Source organism: Grammomys surdaster, unplaced genomic scaffold (assembly GCF_004785775.1).
Source record: "Grammomys surdaster isolate TR1022 unplaced genomic scaffold, NIH_TR_1.0 171, whole genome shotgun sequence".
NCBI lineage: Eukaryota > Metazoa > Chordata > Mammalia > Rodentia > Muridae > Grammomys > Grammomys surdaster.
In genome coordinates this window covers 4425152-4446061 of record NW_021604619.1, presented here as the reverse complement: position 1 = coordinate 4446061, position 20910 = coordinate 4425152, and positions in this window count along the sequence as shown.

Sequence of the window (20910 nt, the reverse complement as noted above, 5' to 3'; positions counted from 1 at the left end):
AAAAGTACAAACAATCAAAAGACAAAGGCAGCTTAGAAATAGAGGTGTGGTCAGTCAGAAATGTCCCAAAGAAAATGATCTATTATGAGCTTGAAAACTGATTTTTACACATTACATTGAATTTTAGTATAAAATTCCAAATACCATGATTATTATAATGAATGCTATATTTGCCTCGTAAATGGTGTTGCTATTTTGCTGGGTGAAAAATCACATAGAAACATTCACTCTGCTGTCAACAATAGAATATAGAAGCAGCTTTGGAATGTTTTATTATAACTAGTTTGGCTAGCTAGTCAGGAACAAAGCATATTCTTTCCTTCGTTCTCTATTTCTTCTTTCTTTTATACTTATTTTTATGTATATAATTATTTTGCACACATGTAGGTCTATGAACTGCTTATATGCCTAATGACTGTAGAGATCATCAGAGATCATCATATCTCCTCGAGTTATAATTGTAGATGGTTATGAGCCATGGATGCTTGGAATTGAATACAAGTCCTCTGCAATAGCAAGTATGGTTAACTGCTGAGCCTTCTCTCCAGCTCCCAAAGCACATTTCTTTCTTTTTTAAAACATAATTTATTTATTTTTTTCAATTCATAATTCATTCACACAGGGGTTATAAACACAGAAAGGCAGGACATGGGGAAGGGGCTGATACTGGAGCGTAGGTGTTCAGGGGGAATACAGATATCTTTCTGAACAGGGTATTGGCTGGGTGAAGGTTCAGGTTACAGATCACTATGACTCTGCCTATGATTCTCTTGTCCTTATCTAAGTTGGTATTGTCTGCCAAGGCTACCTATTTACAAGGTCTATGATTCTGAGCTTGTGTCTTCATCCTGTATTAGAAAAAACAGAAAGGAGAAACCTTAGCTTTTACACACTAAATTCCCTCTTTCTTTTCCCCCCTATTTCTCTCTCTCCCTCCCTCCCTTCCCTCTCTCTCTCTCTCTCTCTCTCTCTCTCTCTCTCTCTCTCTGTGTGTGTCCATCTCTGTCTCTCTGTCTCTGTCTCTCTGTCTGTCTCTTTCTCTCTGCCCATGTCTCTCTGTCCCTCTCTGTCTCTCTGTCTCTCTCTGTCTCTCTCAAGTATATACAATAGTTCAGCAGTCTTATACACTGAAAATGCCACATCATCTGTAGATCTGTCCTATTAAGAGATTAGAAAATCATGTGACTCAGATTTGCTTTGAACTGCCACTGTTTTTGTTCTTGCTTCACTGTGATAAGTTTGATGTTATTCCTTTGTGTCATGTCCTATTGCAAACTCCATCCTTCTATGAGGAAGCTCTTGGTCATCTACAGTCATAGTTATCTGAAGTTATACATAGAAGAGCAATCGTTGATGACAGAGACCTAAAAAACAGTATGTATTGTAAGGTCAGTGCCTCTTAAATTGCTAAACAATCTGGATAGCACCAATCATCTTGTAGTATCTATGTCAAGCCATCAAGTTAAAACTATTAATACTTAAGAAAGGAAGTTGGGATATTGTGAGATAAGTTTCAGGAAAGTAGTAGGAATGTGATGATGGGGTTGGACATTTAGAAAGTCTTAAAGGACCTTGAAAAATACAATAAAAATCTACATTTTGTAGAGTGATGCATGATTGTGTAACATGATTTAATTGATAGTTTCCAATATAATTTTAATAATTCTCTGAAGATGTCATATAAGCATACAATGTATTCCCATTTCTATAACCAACTGCTCCTAGATCTACTATTCATTCTTTATATCTTCCCACCATTATGTCTTCTGTAGTTTTAGTAACTCATTGATTCCAGTTTCTGCTGCCCATACTCTCTTGGGTAAGAAATATTAATTGGTTGCCCACAGAGTCTACTGTTGAAAACACTAAATACTTTGGTCACAAATCATGAAAAAGTCAAGTTGATTCCATTCTGGAAATTTCTTTTCTGCTGGTACACCTTCTTAGCATCAGAAAATACAGCCTAGATATTTTTATAAACATATGTGTGTGTGTGTGTGTGTGTGTGTGTGTGTGTGTGTGTTATAGCTGTGATACTGTGAGCTACAATAACAATCAGAATGACAAAATATCCCTATGGGTGAAGTAGTGGTACAGACATTGTAGAGTAACCACTATTTACTTAGATTTAAAGCCCAGGTCACCAGAGGAAATACAAGTCTACCACTGTAAATCTTGCCAAGAACACATGATTTAGGAGCCAGTAGGCCAAGGGGATAAAATGAGTCCTCAGACATGACCAAACATGTTTCTTTGTGCAATGGATGGCAGTTGAGAAACTCACAGCTAGTATAAGGTCAGAGAATAAGTGTCTGGATTTCTCATCATGGAAGAACCATCATGAAATAGGATACAAAGAATGAGTTCAGAAACGACCAGATCAAAACAGCATCTTCTGGATGTGATAGGACCTCTGTATTCATGAACTCACAGTAGCTTTCATTGCCTGCATAAGACCTTTTGCCAAAGATTTTCTTGATTGGTGACTGATGATATAGAGCCCAACTGTAGGCAGTACTACTCCTGGACTGGAGGTCATGAATGGCATAAAAAGGCAGACTGAACAAACCATGAACACAAGCCAGTAGCAATCCTCTGTGAACTCTGCATTAGTTCCTGCATCCAGGTTCCTGTCCTGAATTCCTACCTTGATTTCTCTCATCAACAAAGCAATAGAATATTACCAAGAATTATAAGCTGAAATAAACTCGTTTCTCTCCAAGTTGTTTAAGGTCACAGTATTTTAGCACAGAAGTAGAAGCTCTAACTAACACATCCACTGTGATATTGTGTCTTCTAGCTATGATTTTTAAAAAATCTATATTTATGAAATTTCTGTAAGTGTGTCTAAGCAAGACCTGTTCAATCACAATATCAGTTAACAGCCCAACATAAAGGAGGAAATCTCATTGATGAAGAGCTATAAACAATTAACAACTGATAAGTATAGAAGAATTTGTCTTCCTCAGGATGTACCCCTGACTGATTATCCAATATTAAAAGGTCAGTCCTAAAAATATGTAAGTGCAGCCAACACTGAACAGACTCAGCAGGTGACATTTACATATTTATACAAACAAATAAAAACAGTAGTTATAAAAGAGGTGGGCAGGAATTTGGGAGAGTCAGAGGCAAGTTTTGAAGAGTAGAAGAGGGGAGGGAGGGAGAAATGATCAAACTATAATAAAATGTAAAAATTAATTTAAAGAAAGATAGATGTTTTTCTAGAAGAAAATTGAAGCAATTATCTTAAAAAATGTGGATTGACCAAGGAGAGAATATTTTATAGCATGGCAAGAGATTTTGATTACATGAGATTGGCATTCTTTCATGAAGAGCATAGGTTGGAGATGGCTCTGTGAAAGAGATCATTGAGAGGGTATAGAGGGAAACATGTTATCTACTATTCTTCTATTTATCAGATTCATGGCATGAATCAAAACAAGTCTCCCAGCAGCTGTCTAGAAACCCAAAGCCCCACATTGCTGATATATCTTGCTTTTGTGAAGTTTCATATCTGTATTGGGACAGCGTCTGCTGGGCTGAGTGAGCCCTCATCTATTTCCATAGCAACAATAGCCATGCTTTCTTTTCCTTTTATCTTCACCCAAAAATTCTCAGCTGTGATCTACCCTCAAAATATTTATTGAGACCACTTCCCTGGCATACCGAGACATTCCTCATGTAGTACTCTTCCATCTATATTTTAAGAAAGAAATTAATATCCTGGAGAAGATCCTGTATTAAACAATCAAAATACATATGAAATAGTACAATTTTATTATAAAATACTCATTTAATATTATAGATTATCCATTCCATATTTTATATCTATACCTTATTAGTCTTTTGGAGTAGGTAGTATATACATATACATGCATATACATACATATGCATATATACATATATATATATGATGTGTGTGTGTTTGTGTGTGTGAGTGTATGTGTGTGTAATCTGAATTGAGCTATTCTTTCAACATGTTGAAAACTTGAGACAGCATTGGCATTTTTATGGATAAACTGAGATAATTGGCTAGCTATGCGACATACAATTTTCAAATCTGAGTATCATCAAACAGCTATCAAACCTGTAAACTTTAAAACTCTTTCCAGTTATTCCCAACCATGGCATAGAATTTCTGAAACTAACATTTTGTCTTCTCTGTAGAAAGCAGAAATCCTTCTTGCTTCCTCAGTGTGCTGTGGCCTTTTCTAAATTCTTCCTTTTTACCCATCTCTGATTTTCCCAGCTTCTAAAGATAATCATTCAACTTTCTCTTCATTTAACAGTATATTTTATACAAATACCTAAGAAAACATAGTATATTTTCTTCCTAGACTCCTAGTATAGAAAGATAAGTTTTATTCATGAGGAGCAATTCTCAGGAGTTACCAAGTATGGGAATTTTAATCACCCAACAATTTGACCCATTAGGCTTATATCACTAAAACCCTAAACATTTTCTCTGCATACAAGTAATTTAAAGGCAAGATTCATCAACAGGCAATCAGACACTACATATCCCTGAGAAACTTTATCACACATAGGAAGACCAAGCTAGAATTTTATAGATCATGAGATTCATTGATAATGGTGCCTAAGCTGTAGCATCTAAAATTCCTTATTGCTGATGTCAATATGCTTGCCCTTGCACAAGAGCTACTTCTCCAATATTCTTTTAGCTTTGGGATCCTGGGCAACTTTATAATAAATTTCTTTGGCATATAAGAAGGCAGAAATGAATTGCTTACTCTTTCACATATTCAAAAACTTTAAATGATCTCATAAATATATTAGTGCTGCATAGACAAATGTTCCAGGGAATGAAATGATATTTACCCAATGCCAGATCATTTCAGAATCTCTCTGCTGTGAGTAAAGTTGTGTACCTACCCAAAGTATAGGGAAATTAAAGAAACTCTATCATCTGTCTAAACAAAGCACACATAAAATTATTGTAAAGGTGAGGTGTAATATGAAATCATGGCTTCGGGTAAGATTACATATATAAGTGTCATTTGCTTCTCAAATATGTCACAGCATGTTTCCATTCCTTGCTCTATCATGTTTAGCATTAATTATAATTGTCCATGCACTGCATTCATGTGTCAACCTCTGTTTTTCACAAGTTAGTAGGATAAAATGAAGAGAGAAGAGATTAATGTATTTCTTATATTTTCTCTAAGTCGCTCTATAAAATTTACTTTTTTCTCTGAGAAGCTTAAAGTACTTATCTGTTGTTATTCAATTGATTTTATAAGATCCCCTTGAAACTTGTAGAAAACAGCTCTTTTGTAACAAGAGGAATTAATGCAGAAATACCACATACTGTGTTAACTGTAAGAACAAGGGAAAGAGTCACAACCTCTATGTTTATGAAATGTTCTTAGCCAGTTAAGTTACCCAGGGCTTTCAAGTGTTTATTCAGCTGCCTCCTTGATGAACTTCCAGTATAGAGATGATCTAAAAGGCTAAGCATTTTAAGGATGTCCATCCTTGAAGTGAAAAAAAATCATTTAGTGTTAATTAGCTGTGTTCATGGATTAGATAGACACTGTCTTCACAGTCCTCACTGAGGGTATGAGGATCACTGTCAAAATGTCAAAGCACAAACATTAGGCTAAATTATTTAAGAACATACTATCAAGCATTTATTTTTTTATTAAATGCTTTGGGTTTCTTTATTGTGTCTTCCAACATCAGAGGCTTATGATTCATTATCTTCCTCAAGCATCTTCCTCTCCTTCTATATTATTCCCTATCAGGTGAGCATTATTTGGTTTTCTGCTTGTTTGTGGTTTGATGTTGTTTGGCCTCTTATTACTTTTACCTTATTCTTTTCTCCTTATATACAGTTATCTTCATGAAACCAATTCTCCATGAAATTTCAAAATTGGTTACCTTTCTCTCTTTTAAGTTTAATTAATTTTTACCTGATCATTTTTACACACACATCAATGAACTCTGATCATTTTTATCTGATGTTGGGATATTAATACTTTTTTTTCTTTTATTTTTACTTTTTATTGGATATTTTCTTAATTTACATTTCTATCCCCTTTCCCAGTCCCCTCCCCCCAAATCCTATACCTTCTTCCCCCTACCCCTGCTTTCATGAGCGTGTACCAACACCCACCCACCCACCCACCCACCCACTCACTCCTGCCTTCCCACTCTGGCATTCACCTACACTGGGGCATCTAGCCTTCACAACACCAAGGGCCTCTTCTCCCGTTGATGCCCAACAAAAGTCATCCTCTGCGCCTGGAGCCATGGGTCCCTCCATATGTATTCTTTGGCTAGTGGGTTAGTACCTGGAAGCTCTGGGGGGGGGGGGTCTGGTTGGTTCATATTGTTGCTATTTCTATGGGGTTGCAAGCCCGTTTAGCTCCTTCAGTCCTTCACCTAAATCCTCAATTGGGGACCTCATGCTCAGTCCAATAGTTGGCTGAAAGCATCTGCCTATGTACTTGTCAGGCTCTGGTAAAGCCTCTCAGGAGACAGCTATATCAGGCTCCTGTCAGCATGCACTTCTTGTCATCCATAATAGTCTCTGCGTTTGGTGACTGTAAATGGGATGGATCCCCAGGTGGGGCAGTTCTTACTATTACCACAATTATTATGTAAGATGACAGCTAGTCTTGTTCATGATTGTAACACTTGTTTGCAACTGTTTGCTCTATTCTGCCCTAGACCACTTAATTTCTCTGAGCTTTTCCTATATAGCTCACTGATTTTTTGATCTAACAGCCAACCTTCAATGAAACAAATTTCTCTAGAATTATTATCATCAGTGTACTTTTCTGGCTGTCGTTGGTGAGTTCACAATAAACAACAGAATATTTATGAAGTCATAAAATGTGAATCATTTTATCAGGCTATTCCAGTTTAGAATTTTATCCTAAAAAGCAATCGGAATTACGACCTGACATTCAGGTATAAAGATGCTAGTTGTAGCATTATCTTAAATGTCAAAATGTTCTGAATCTAAACAAGGCAAAGAAATATAGTCTATTTATAAACATGGTAACATATTAACTTAAGGATATTTTAAAGGAATATTTTATTGCAAGCATAAATGGAGCCAACAAATATTATATGAAGTGCTTTATGTATTCATTTATTCCAGTGTAATTTTTAGCACTTTATCTATCACATGTAATTCAAAGCATGGTTTAACCAGACATAAACAAAGATGTTACCCTTGTAAGGTTTATGTTTTCACGGTGAAAACAGATGATAAAATGACAAGCAAATAAATATGAAGTAGGATATATTAATGGTAAAAATAAAAAAAAAATCTCTGATTCAGGGGATAGTTTTTCCGAGATGACCAGAGAAGACAGAATCAGTCAATTGAGCATATGGGAAAATTCATTTTAGATGAAGTAAATATTAAAGGCTAGACATTGAAAACTGTTCAGCATTAAATGTTGTTGGCATTCAAAATGAACAAATGAATGAAAGAATGAATTATTCAAGTTCCAAAACTGTGATTTTTAGCCTCTCATATAACTTCTATTGATTAGCTCTACAGAGTTACTTCCTACTTTATAACTTAGTTATACTATTAACCAGGTAAAGTGGTAAGAATTCATAAAACAGAAAAGTTCTGTTGTTATGCTTCCACTTTTCAATGGGAACTGAGAGTCAAGAAGCTAGAATATGTATGTTCCCAAGTCACTCTAGGACTTAACAGCTACACAGCCATTTCATATTCAAATTCTTTCTGTTGTGTTGTACTTAAATTATATGATCAAAGATGTATGAGATTGAATATGCTTCTAGGGGAGAAGGAGTGAGACAGATTTCCTGATAGGCATCCAGGTGGGCAGAGGTACCATGAATAGGAATTAGTGATGGTGAATTTCCAAAGTGGTTGGTTTCATCTTCCTCACTCTCCTGACCTGAGACAAAAGCCTGGAAGCTTGAAACAAAGGTACAGTATAATTGTATTTTCACCAGTAGTGCCCACTGCTTATGAACTGACTTCTTAAATTCAAAACCAGATTAGGCATGTGAAATGGTAACTTAGGTGTTCTTTGGAGAGTAGTTTGTGTTGGATGGTGTTTCGCTGGGACAAATATGTGAAGGGATGTTTTCCTGAAGTGGACATAGGTCAAAGACTAAGTCAGACTCATGAAGGAACATTTCACGAAAGCAGACACAGGAGAGAGGTTGTTCTGCTAAAACAAACACATGAAAGTACACATAGTGAAGGCTTCTTTGCTAACAACACACAAGTATTGGTCCACCTTACATTTTGTAGTTGGACTCCATTTGTTGAGACTCCAAGGACTTTGCACACTGGATGCACCAGCTGAGGCAAGACAGGTGCTGAGTCAAAACTCTTGATAAGGCAAGGCATATGGAGAACACATGATGTTTAGAGGGTGTAAATAGGACTTCATAGAGTGATGGAGACAGAGCTTGACTTGCTGGTACAATTAGCTGGCAAATCATGTGGATCTTCAGTCTTTGCTGAACTTCACTTCCCTGAGTGAGGTGCAGCCTAGAACTTCTGGTATTCCTGCTGATCCTTCCTGCTGACTCATGCCAAGGCTGAGGCTTGGCTGTCTTTTATAGATCATGCCACCACTGTTACTAACCCAACTCTACCAAACTGGACTGCTGGTATATCTGTGAAGTGTTTCCAAGTGTATGGAGCTGCCTTGGCCTGCTAACCTGTGAATTGAACTGCCAAGACAACAGACTGGAGTTGCTCCAAAGAACCTTTATAAACAGGGACACTTCCCCAATATCTTTTCTTTCCTCCTGCCTCTGGTGAGTGCTTGGCTATAAGGAAGATTAAAGCATTCAAGAATCATCATCAAAAATAGGATTTGAGAAAATTAAAGTTTCAGGCATGTTTAAATAGCATCTGTGGGCCAGTCAGCTATCCCTTGTTCAAACTGAACAATACTAAATTTAGTGAGGAAAATTTTAAAAACCTTCGGTCCTTGTGTGAAAATCCTGGCTTACTTTGTGTGTGTGTGTGTGTGTGTGTGTGTGTGTGTGACTATTTATGATGGCTAATTAAACTAAAGAAAAAGCAAAGTACACAAGTAGTTGCACACATATTTTCAAAGTAGAAGATGTTAATATGGAAATGCAAGGATATATTAAATTATAAAATGAAATAAGGGAAGAGAGGAAGAAAGGGAATAAGAGTTAGGCATGCAGGAAATATAAAGCCACAAATCCTAAAAGAAGACATAATGTTGCCAAAACATCTGAATGAATTTAAATGACATACAATACCACTGAGAGCAAGGGATATTTTATTCAATTTCATATGGTAATGGTAATTCTGGAACAATGAAGGGTAGGTATAATGTAACATGATTTCCTAATTTTTACTATTTAACTCAGCATGCCTCTTTTATTAATTAGATAAAAAAAAAAGAGAAACTAAATTTTGCTGAGTTTTGGTAGTTTGTTTGGCTGGCTGGCTAGTCCTGATCTGTTTCAATCAACTCTATGGACAGGCTAATAGACAAGCCTTTTTGTACTAGATCCCGAAAGCATACCAAGTTTTTTTGTTTGTTTGTTTGGTTGGTTGGTTGGTTGGTTGGTTTGTTGTTTTTGTTTGCTGTTGTTTTTGCTGTTTTTTTTTTTTAAGAAAAAGCATCATTCTGCTCTTTTGATTGGATTGACGTGGAACACAGGAATCTGTGATGTACTTAAGAAATGAGTACTTACTGAATTATGATTGCACACAATATTTTGGAGATCCTGGAAGGGGGATACAAAGATGGTTTGTTAATATTAGGTCTCAAACCCGAATGAATCTCCCTTGGTACATTTAGTTCTTCCCAGCATCTCTCATCCTGCCCTCTACCCTAAACTTTCCAGGCTAGAGGCTAGGATTCTCTTCTCCGTGTCTCTGGTCCATATTAATTCACCCGCTTTGGACACAGCATCTCTGGGTTCTTCTTCCTCTATTTGCCTCTTTGTTTCTTGGACTCTAGGTCTCTGGGTTTCCAGGTACTATTTTTGTTCCCTCTCCTCTCTCTTCCTTCTTCCTCCCTGCCCCAAAGGCCCTGTTCATTCTGATGTTCAGTCTGAGCCATTCTATAGGCTTCTGGCTGTTTTCTTCCTCAAACCTACAATAAACGGTCTCTTCAACACCTACCTAGTAGTATTACATCCTCATTTCCTTTCTGATTTTTTTCTTGTTCACCTGATCCAGAACAAGAAGTAATTATAGAGATGACTAGGTTGACCTTTATTTTAACATCAACCAAAGGGCTAAGATGTTAGTCTCAAACTCAGGACAAATGGGTAACTAGGATGCCTATTATTTAACATATCAAAGGGAGGCTGGCTTCTTGAATTCTCAGCAGGAGTAGGTTACAGAATCATCCTGACCATCATACTAAACCCTCTACCTTAATCTCCCTAACTACTCTGATTCTTATATATCTAAAGATCTTTGGTTGTCTTGGTCTTTTGATTCTGAGCTGGCTGCACTGATGGATCTGTCTTTGTCCATTTGTCCCCCACTTCTTTCTCTCCTGCCCTCTCTCTCTCTCTCCCACTCCTCTCCTGGACCAGTTCAGTCTGCTGAACTTCTTCTGTCTGGACTCTTCCAAAGGCCTTTGTCTGTGCGCTCCCTCATATCTACAATAAACCTGCTCCTCCGTAATACCTTGAAGCAGTCATGTCTTTTATTTTATTTTATTTTATTTTATTTTATTTTATTTTATTTTATTATTTTATTTTATTTTTCAATTCTAACTGGCTAGCAAATGGATCTCAGTTACATATCTATAAATACTATGCATAGATGCTACAGAAGAAAGGCACAAGAGTCAGAGCCAAATGCAGGACTTAGCACCTGGGTTGGGACAGGTTGAGCTTGAAGCTCTGGCTAAGATGGGCATGCTACTGGCATACTCTGAATCACTGACATCAGGGAGAGGATACTCAGAGTTCTCATTTCTCCCTTTACTAGCTTTCCACAGAGATTATATGGGGAGAGGATATAGGAATTGACTCCAGCCCTTGGAAACAGCTTTGAACTTAGAAGATCATTTTCTAACACATTAATATTTCTCTCTTACCTGTCTGCCGTCCTCTCTGTGTTAATGCTTGAAGTATCCTAGAACCTTTTGTAGAACTATTTTCCCCAAATTTGGGGCTAAAAGAAGCCTCCTTTTCTTTAAAGTCTGTCAAGGAGGTTGGCATGTTTTCCTCTTCAAATATTTCAAATTTTGGATTGAGTGTGTGTGTGTGTGTGTGTGTGTGTGTGTGTGGTGTATGTATATATATATATTTTTTTCAGCTGTCCATATAAGAGTGTTGACACCCACGTTTTCTAGAACATATGGCTAGCTACTTTTCCTGCTCCTGCTGCATTCTTCAGTATAGTCAAAATACTGGGCTTTCACATTGACACTGGTAGCTTTGGATGAAGAGCAAGAGCAGAAATAGGGTCTGGAGAGATATCGAAGAGATTCCCAGCACTCACATGGAAGCTCATCATCTTTTCAGCTTTAGAGTTAATAGATTCAAAGCCAATTTTCAGTCTCTCCTTGCTCCAGGAATGTAAGGGATACCCAGACCTAAAGACAAATATAAACAAATCAAACACACATAACTTTTTTTAATTAAAAAATATTTACTTGCATTTTTCTTCTCCCTGCAATGGTTTTATTCAGCTTAGCAGTTCACTCTCTAAAGTTTAGATTATTAAATCCTAGATTCATCAGTATCTAAGAAATTAAGATTCCTTAAGATTTCTTTTTCCATATAAACTATAGTCCCTTTCCTGTTTTTCTTGCAGGCCTCTAAATGTGTTCTCCATCATCAACAATGGATGCTCTTTATTACTACCTTGTCTAATATTTAGTGGTGCTTTGAACATTGTAGCATTTCTGTACCACCAACAGTTACACTCTAAACAGCAAATTCAGCCCCTTCCTGTTGTCTTTAAAAGCTTATATCAATATGCCTCTGTGGGTTTCTGAATTCTTTGTTTCTAAGCATATTGGAAACTTCTGGGGAAAAAAATAATATGTTGCCTAGCACTAAAGTATCTTAGTTACGGCCCACTCTTGTTCCACCTTCTATGTAAAAACCTATTTCTCAGGCTTGTGCATTTCTGAACAGCTATTTCTCTCTAATCTAAAGCTATTTAAAAGGGTTGAGTATTTCTGAATATTATTGACTTGTGTATCTTAGTTTGCTTCAATTGCAATAACAAAATGCCATCAATCCAGTGGCTTACAAACAGCAAGTAGCTACTTATCTCTATAAGAAAGAGTGCAGAGTCAAAGGTCAAAGTACCTGCATACATCATATCCAATGGAGGACATGTTTCTTTGCTCATAGGTTGAGCTTTCTAGCTGTGTTACTATGCCATGAAGACCAAGGCAGATTTCTGAGATTCTTTATGAGGGCATGGGCCTCGTAACATCTGCACTAACTTTCCAGAAGGCTCAAACTCTTAACATCCCCACATATGTCTATGCTGAATCACTGGGGTTCATTTTACACCCCAACTCATAGATGATTAAAGTAACCCGTATCTGTCTATATCTTTTACTTTAACAAATTGCAAAGTTATTATATTCATACACTCACTACTCTTATTCCATATTTATGAGATAAGCCATTTTCCTGTTTTATTTTATGATAACTAATTCAATTATAAAATAACTCAGCTGCATTTCGATTTAAAATTTATTATATACTGAATTATAAAATAATTCAATCATATATTGTTAAAAATATTGTCAAAAATTTCTCAAATGTCAGTGTGCCTGGGGATCTTGCTTACCTAAGTTTCTGTTTTTTATTATGTCTGGAGCACAGCTCGTGATTCATCTAAATTTTCTAAATGGTGGTTGACCTCCTTTATCACTGACCATACCAATGCCATCAAAAAATACAATTTTAATTATACTTTCATTTTTCTGGAAATAGCTTGTGAAGACAATAGTACATGACTCCCAGGAAATGGGAGCTAGAGACCTGGTGTGGTCTCCTAAACCTCTCCTAATCACTGGAGGATTCATCCAAGGAAATTTTTACTTCCCTACTCCTATTGAGTTCACCCCTGACTGTTAATAGTTAAGTGACATTTTGGAGGCATTGCTCTGGCTCTACGGGCATAGCTAGCTGTATTTCTGTGGTGTACTCACTCTCCTGACCAGTCATTGTTTGGTTCAAAGTGATTTCCCAAAGTCTGTATCTCTCTCTTAAGTACTCAGAGGCTTTAATTATCTCATAGAAGAAAAATAAACAGGCAAATATGTTGAGTTCTACCTTTTTCACAAAACCATCATTATAGATCTTAATGCATTTACTTCCCTTTACATACCCAGCCCACCCCCTACCTTCAATAAATAGCTATATTTTCCTGTTGTTTTATTTTTAATCTCCAAAGGCAGTTGTCTCTCCCAACTTAACGATGATTTTTCTACTCACTTTAAATGTTATTTCTGTCTCCTTCATGAAAACATAGTATATTATGTCATCCCTTACATAGTTATCTTTCCTTAGAATGTATGTGGTGCAGGCAAAACATACCACATACTTATGAATATAGTTTCCTATGTGTCTTGTGTGTGCACACTTCAAAAGGAAGAACTCTTTTACTGAACTCTTTTCCAGTAATTTATATAGATAGATATAAAATTAATGCACATTGAGTAGTACAATAAATAAATAAAATGTAGGAATATATACCATATATATACACATATACTATTAAAATACTGGAATAAATATCACCAACAATACTTAAAGTGAAAATATGTAAGTCCTAAGTTTGATCCTCAGCTACCAACAACTAAAACTAAGAGAAAATAAATTTTGCTCTTAAAGTACTTTATCGATAAATTGTTGATACATCAACTCAAGAAAAGTAACACAGTGAGACAAAGCATTTGAAAGGCCATGCATGAGAACATTTGCATAAGAATGTCAAAATATTCAATGGAAAAATAGTCTTCCACAAGTTGTGCCAGGGCAAGTAGATATCAACATACAAAAGAATGGAGGTGGCTATTATGTAACTCAGAATAAATCACATGTCCCAGTGTACAAAGGGAAACAGAACTATACAGCTTTGTGACCTTGGATGAATAAGTGGTTTCTGAGATATGATTCCAAAAGCAAAAGAGAAAACAAAGGGGTATTGACAAAAACATAGATAATTGTACAAAGCAATTCTTTTAACTTATGCTTCAGAGGCTATAATCATAAAAGTGACTCAAAACTGAAAGAATGAATATCTATGTCTGTAATCACCAGATGTACTAAGGACTTACGTGTCTAGTATATGCTATGAACTCTTATCCTTGAACAATATAAAAGTAACTCAATTTAAAAGAGGCCAAAGTTGACTAGCATTTACATTTTATAATAACATTAGTATGCTAGTATATATATTCAGTAATTAGAAAAACTATGACTCATAACTTATATGAGTTACTTCTTATCTTTTAGAATGGCTATCACCAAAGGGATAATCACAGTGTTGGTATAATTATGACAGTTCTTCAAAAATTTGAACACAGAGTTGCCACATGACACCACAATTTTACTCCTAGGTAGGTATGCAAGTTTAAAATGTCTTGATCAAAATTTCTACAAAAATAATCATAGCATCAGTATTCATGCTATTCACAGAGTAATGATAAGCAATAAGTCCTACGTTTTAACTGTAAAACAGATAAACAAAATGAGATTTACACAGTAGAATATACTTTTACCATTGGAAGAAATGAAAGTACTAACATTGCTTTGACCTGCATGGATCTTCCAAATACTAAATTAAATGAGGGAGGCAGAATAAAGATTATACACATCATCATTATGTAATTTATATGAAAGACCATACATGTACTAGTCTTTGCAAAAGGCTAGTATAAGGGAAGAATAGGCAACAGTCACTGAGAGGTATAAGAGTTTTTGCACATGAAGAAAATTGTATGTGATATATTTGTGATGCTTTTATGATTTCACGACTTATTCTAAAGTGAATATAATTCAGCCACTAAATAGAAACTCAAAGTAGTAGTTTTAGTGATGGTATACAACAGATCAATGTTAATGGGAAAATATTATAAAGATGCTGGGCAGTCACAATGGAGAGGATTGATTAGATTTCAGAGGCCTAGGAAATACTCCACAGATGTATGCCAACATCAGGAAGTAGGATATGGAGATCAATGTGAATATGTATGCCAAAGAATTACTGAATAAACTATTGAGAAAGTATATTTGACTTCACTGATATGACAAAATACCAGGGAGAAATTAATGAACTAATTAATTAAAAGAAGTCTCATAGTTTCTGAGGTTGTATTTTGAGATCATCTACCATGGCACTATTTTGACTTTGAGCCCTTGTTGAGGGAAAACATTATGTATGTGAAGGCAAGTGGAAAATGTTACTTCATTTGTGGTAGACAGGAAGCAGAAAAAGACAGGAAATAGTGGTTCAACTTTCAAAGACAGGTTTTCAGACTTCAATGATCTATTTCCTCCAGCTAGACACCACCTTCATTCTCAACATTTATTTTAATATTTTATTTTGACAATTTCATATATGAGTAGTTATTTTTCATTTTTATTGGTAATTTAATTTATTGACATTTCAAATATTATCCCCTTACCCAGTTTTCCCTCCACAAGCCCCCTTTCCCTAACCCCTATCCCTGCCTCCATGAATGTGCTCCTCCACCCATAGGAAGAACAACAATGAGTACTTATTTATGTTTTCTATCCCATGCTTATCTCTAACACTTCTCATTCCACTTGCAAGTACCTTTCAATTTTATGATCATTGCTTTTTCAATTACTGTTATGAATGTATTCTACTCAATCCACTTAGTGTTACTTTTATGTGTGTGTGTTTAGGGATGGTCACGTGGGAAAAACTACAGACAATTAATGACAGCTAAGGGGAGTTCTTCAGGACTGTCCCACTTAGAGGTTTTCCTATCCTAAGAGGAACACATCTTCTAAACTGTTGATACCTGCACAAACAGCACTCACTACCTGTAGGAGACCAAGCATTCAGGATGCCAAAAGATGGGGTATATTCATATTCAAACTACCAGATATATTATGGTGTTAGGTAATACACAAGTTAAAGGGAAGAGTTTATGAAAAGGCAGAGAGGGCACACAGTTGTGAAAGGACTGCAAGTATAATTCTTCCAAACTCTTACGAGGTACATGAAGAATTGCTAACCAAGTGGGACGGTTCATTAGAACTGGAAAAGAACAGTTCAACAGATGAGAGCACAGTCTTTCAGAACAGCACTGTGAAAATTCAGATGAGAGATTATCATAGTTTTATTAAGGAAATGGAATCAATACTGAAGAGAATACCGAATGTGGTTTAAATGAGACATAGAACTACTAGTTGCTAAAAGAAATTTTGATATTTAGTTCAGGTAAAAAATTTATTCATGCTCTTTCCAGTCATGGGAATTAGTCAGGATTTCATAATGATTTTCTCAGTGTTTCTCTAAGTAGCATAATTATAAAAAAATAATTTCACATATATTCCTTTTCTACTACCTCTTATAGTTCAAAAAATCAACAAAGCTCCAGATTTTCTGTTGTAAATGCTTTAAATGTCAGTAACAAATAGCAATGTCATGTTACAAATGACATGATCTCCTTTATCATGAATTAGTAGTACTCACTGTGTTTATAAATACTTTGCATAGTGCATTTTAATGGGAACCTAGGCAAACTGTTGGCAATTATGAATAATACAAAAATCTACAAATAAATCAAAATATGTCTTTGATACACAAACTTGGTGTATCTCTTATGCCTTATCAAACATGAATCATTGGGTATTTTTAATCCATCAATAATTCTTATCTAATAGTTATCCTCATATGCTCACTAAATTGTGATTTTTTTCATAACATTAATTCTTCCAAATTCAACACTTGGCATTCAAATTTAAAGAAGAATATTTAGGGTTCATTTTTTCATTATGTATATCACTTTAGAAGAAGATGTTTACATTTTGTTCAATATTCTATAGTAATATCTACAGTACAAATATAGTGTTTATAGTTTCAAATTTCAGTTAATAGTAAGTTGTGCTTTAAGCTTCTCATGTGTTCCTTTATATGGACATCTGTCTTAGAGTTTTTAATCACTGAGATGAAACACCATGACTATAAAACCAGTTGGGAAGTAAAGGGTTTATTTTGATTACACTTTTACATTACAGTTCAACATCAAAGAAAATCAGGGCAGGAACTCAAACAGGGCAGAAACTAATGCAGAAGCCATGAAGGGGTGATGCTTAATGGCTTGTTTCCCATGGCTTGTTCATCTCACTTTCTTTTCTTTCTTCCTTTTTTTATGGAATATTTTTTTTATTTACATTTCAAATGTTATGCCTTTCCAAGTCTCTCCTCCAGAAACTCCCTACCCCTACTCCATCCCCCTGCCTCTGTGAAAGTGCTTCCCTATCAACTTACTGACTCCTGCCTTCCTGCCCTGGCATTCCCCTAGAATGGAGCATCAAACTCCCACAAAACTAAGGGCCTCTCCTCTGACTGATGTCCAACAAGGCCACCCTATGACACATATGCAACCAGAGCCATGGGTCCGTCCATGGGTACTCTTTGATTGGTGGTCCAATCCCTGGGAGCTCAAGAGGTCTGGCCGGATTACCCAGTTGCTTCCCCATGGGGCTGCAAACCCCCTCAGCTCCTTCAGTCCCTTCTCCAACTCCTCCATCATGGACCCGGAGCTGAGTCCAATGTTTGGTTATAAAAATCCGCCTCTGTATTTGTCAGGCTCTGGCAGAGCCTCTCGGGAGACAGCGGTATCAGTTTCCTGTCAGCAAGCACTTCTTGACATCAGCAAAAGTGACTGGGTTTGGTGACTACATATGGGATGGATCCCCAGGTGGGGCAGTCTCTGGATGGTCTTTCTTTCAGTCTCTGCTCCAATCTTTGTCTTCGTATTTCGTCCTGAGAGTATTTAGTTCTGCCTTCTAAGAAGCACTAAAGCATTCACACTTTGGTCTTCTTCTTGAGCTTCATATGGTCTGTAAATTGTATCTTGGGTATTTCGAACTTTTGGGCTAATACCCAATTATCAGTGAGTGCGTACCATATGTGTTTTTTGGTGACTGTGTTACCTCACTCAGGATGATATTTTCTAGCTCCATCCATTCGCCAAAGAATTTCTTGATGTCCTTGTTTTTAATAGCTGAGTAGTACTCCATTGTGTAAATGTACCACATTTCATCTCACTTGTAGAACCAAGCTCCACCAGCCCACGGGTGACACCACACACAATGGGCTGGGGCCTCCCAAATTAAAGACATATATGTGATTCCATATTGCAAAAAAAAAAAATTTCTCATGTATAAGAATATTTTAATTAAAATTAATTTAATTTAGTAATAAAAAAGAAAACAAAAATGCCATGCAACCAGATATTATGAAGGCATTTTTTCAATTAAGTGTCCCTCTTTTCAGATAATTCTAGTTTGTGCATCAAGTTTACTTAAGACTAGCCAATACAACATCCATCGTTCCTTGAGCACTATTGTATTTTCTAGATAAATTTGTTTTTCTTGTTATGGTGGTGGTTTCCTCCTTTTTATAGCTAATACACATCCTAAAATTATGTAATCTGCTCTCCTTCCTAAATAGTTATACATACACACTATAGATATATCTTTCATTTTAGCAAAAATACTCCTTAATTTAAGGGGCAAAGATACATGTGTTTATGTGGCCATATTTATTTTATTGAAAAAGACTACTACTCTTATTCTGTATAGGTAGCAGTTTTATGACTGGAAATACATGTATATGTATATACATATACATATATGTATATGATTTGAGATCTTCATTAATATCTACATGAAAGTATATTTTATACTAATTCAATGAAAAGGTATGAGAAATAGTTATTTCCTTTTCATAGACCTAAAATTGGTTTTAATGATACATCCCTCTGTGAAGAGGCCAAATCATGCTCCCATATCTTTAATAGGCAAAATCAAATTTCCACTGAGGATATTAGCATGTCACTGAGATTAATGTATGCTATATGTTTTTAGAATGTATACTCAGCATCTTCACCACAGAATTGAAGGAATGCTGAACTTAATGCAAAATATAAGGTTTGGAGATGTGAAGCAGAATAAAATAATGCAGAGTGAGCATGGTAATTAGATAGTGTGAGGATCATTCATGCTTATTGTAAGTTGGTCTAAGTTTGACTGTTTCAAAGTCTGTTTTTAAATATTTAAGATGGAAATATACCATGAATACTTTTTGTGCTATAATAGTCAAAACTATACAAATACCTTCAACTTTAGTTTTTAAAAAATGTATAACTGTTAACGTGATTTTTACCAGAGTTTGGATTAAGGAATTTAAAGATCTTTCCTCTGTTACAGTAATGTTTAATACTCTATAAATCATAGTATATGACTGTTATTAGAAAGAATATGGGTTAATACTTAACTGATGTTTTATTAAAGTGTTGACAATGAGAGTTATTATTGTTATTTGCCTTTATATGATATATTGGCATTTGTATTGAAATGTTAGGCAAGGCTGCTAAAATATGGGTTTAGCACGCATGAAGCTTGTTTCAATCTCTAGCATGGCCATAAAAGGAAGGAAAAGATAGATTATTCATCTGTTAAGATCTTTCTTCTTGAAATTTCACACGATTTTTTTTCCAACACTTGGCAGATTTAGAATTTAGTCAATCAGTGCAGAAATTCAGAGTTCTTGCAGAAATTCTGTTGTTTATTAACACAAGACCCATATGCTTTAGATACGTAATGTGAGAAGTTGAAAGTTACATCTCTGGATAATGTAAAAGTCGTCCTTTAGTCTCATTCCTGGGAAATACAGGAGACTGCATTGAATTCATTAGTAATATCTAAAAATAGTTCATATTATATAATTGTTAGTTTAATGAAAAATTTTGACTCATTATGTATGGACTTTACTAGATACATATAGAAGGATATAAAGTCACAAAATTAAGAAACAAGCAGCATGTATTCCATGCTGTTCCATGGACGAAAGTAGAAGGATCTAATGAAAGGAAGAAGACATGTTAAAGAAGGGACCAAGAGATGGGAGAGAAATATTAGGGTAAATTGAGGACAAGGTATAACAATATATACATCTAAAAATCTCACTGTGAAAATAATGTATTTTTACTATAAAAAATAATATTTTAAAAATAAAGACTTGATAAGAATATTGAAGAAATGGCATTTAACTGGTACTTTGTGATTTGAACAGTTATAATCTTACCAAGCTTTCTGTGAATATTCTCTGCAGTGTCAGAGCCATTCTGGAATTGGACTTGTGAACTTCTTCAAAGCTATTTCCCCTCGTGATGTGTTTTCCTGAAGAAATGATGCATAAAAATTAAACTCCTGTTATTCTCTATTGTTTTATATCAGCTTCTAAATTGTTACTTTACATATATTGTCTCGTGACTAATTATGACACTTAAATAAAATCAGGTAAAAAGCAAAAAAAAAAAAAAAGACTGTTTTATGTGACTTTGACTTCCTGTTGAGTTCCCTTAGTATAGAATGTTGCCCCAAGAGCAAAGGGACCTACCCACACTGTACTCAACACCTACATAATTCTAACAAATTCTAAATTAATTTTCAATATTGAAAAGTAATTTCTCTATTGCCTCTATGATTTGTACTGTTCTATGTGTAAAAGTTAATATCTGAACATCACAAGAAGAAAAAGTATTCTAAGAGTATTAGGTGAAACATAATGAAATAAATAATTGATCATATTCATATATAAAGATGATATATACTAATTTAGAGTTAAAAATTGATACATTAGGCTGAGGAAGTAAAAACATTAAAAGTCTTCTATGCTAATGTTCTATTTAGGGATGGCAT